The sequence below is a fragment of the Rhinoderma darwinii genome, chromosome 3 (assembly GCF_050947455.1).
Source record: "Rhinoderma darwinii isolate aRhiDar2 chromosome 3, aRhiDar2.hap1, whole genome shotgun sequence".
Lineage (NCBI taxonomy): Eukaryota > Metazoa > Chordata > Amphibia > Anura > Rhinodermatidae > Rhinoderma > Rhinoderma darwinii.
In genome coordinates this window covers 334,021,719-334,023,144 of record NC_134689.1, presented here as the reverse complement: position 1 = coordinate 334,023,144, position 1,426 = coordinate 334,021,719, and the positions used below count along the sequence as shown (strand labels likewise).

At 47.9% G+C, this 1,426-nt stretch overlaps 1 pseudogene; it reads left to right on the top strand.

Moving 5' to 3' along the window:
* Nucleotides 1-544: 544 nt before the first annotated feature.
* LOC142751160 (U2 spliceosomal RNA) lies at nucleotides 545-614 on the top strand (annotated as a pseudogene).
* Nucleotides 615-1,426: the final 812 nt, after the last annotated feature.

Here is a 1,426-nt window from a genome sequence, read left to right as displayed (position 1 = left end):
GACCCCACTTGTAGAATATATAAAGTATGTTAAAATGTTTTTGATTTTTTTTTTGTTTCCCTAGTGTCTTTTTGCCTCGATTTTCGCAATCGTGATAAAAATGGCGCAGTTTTGCCACGATAATATAAAAATCACAGCAATACACGCTATTTGTGCCGCGATTACGAAAATTGCATAAAAAAAGGATACAAAATATAAAAAAATAGTGCTGTTAGGCTATATTCTCACAGTGCGGTCAAATCATGTTTTTGCCACGATTTTGCAAAAATTGTGCCCAAAAAAATGGGATTTGACCGCACTGTGTAACTAGACTAAGATCTTATTCAGACGGCCGTGTTCGGTCCGTGATATACGGAGCGTGTATTTCCCAGGCCGACCACAATTCAGGGAGCCAGACTCCTAGCATCACAGTTATCAATGCTGCTAGGAGACCCTGCCTCTCCGCGGGAATGCTGCCCCATACTGTAACAATGTTTTCAGTACGGGACTGGGGACAGTATTCCCACGGGAAAGGGAGGGACTCCTATGATTATAGATAACTGTGATCGCTTCTCTGCCTTTTGGCTAAGATCAAGTGTAGTACCTGCTCAAGCTGAGGTTAGTAATCATCCCTGCCAGTGGTACAGCGGCCATCGTAGGGGGATGACAGAACGCCGAGGTGAGGGCAGGGAACCACAACGGTCATGGCTCTGGTGTACGCATTTGGTTTAAAGGTACCATTTGTAGGTGACCAGGCGACCACCGGATCGAGGTCAGGAGGTCGGATAGTTTGGAAGCCCGAGTTGCTATGTGCCCCAGGGCTGGTGACCCTGGGGTGCCCTAACTCACTGGCGGTGGGATCCCACTGAGTGAAGGTACATTTGCACGCACTCTCTTTCACACTATATGAGCACACACCTTTATTCTCCCGGCCTTCTGGCTGGGAGATGAGGAATTTTTATACATGGCGGATGTCCAGGCTGTATCACAGCGTACATCCACTTATTTAATTTTGTTTTTCACTGTGTGTTTGTCACGTTTGTTTACAGGATTTCGGATGCGAGGTGTAAGTAGAAGCAGGCTCCAAGGTGGACACTGGGGTGGCAGCCCAGGTAGAAGCCTTGGAGTGTTGTTGGGTCTCCCTAAGCTCCGGCAAGGGGGGATCATCGATCCTCGATCCTCTTGGCCTCAGGCTTGGAGGGTCAGGGAATGTTTATGCGGGGCCTCTCTCTTTTAAGAGAAGGGCTGCGATAGATCGCATCCTTGTGCACTTTTTGTGTGGCACTCCTGCACTTTTTTTTTGCACTTGGGTGATAGAAAGCACGGCTCGGGCTTTCAATAAAAAACTGTGATACAAGAAACCCGGCTCCCTGAACTGCGGTCGGTCCGGGAAATATGGCCGATACACGGTCCGTATATCACAGACCGAACATGGACGTCTGAATAA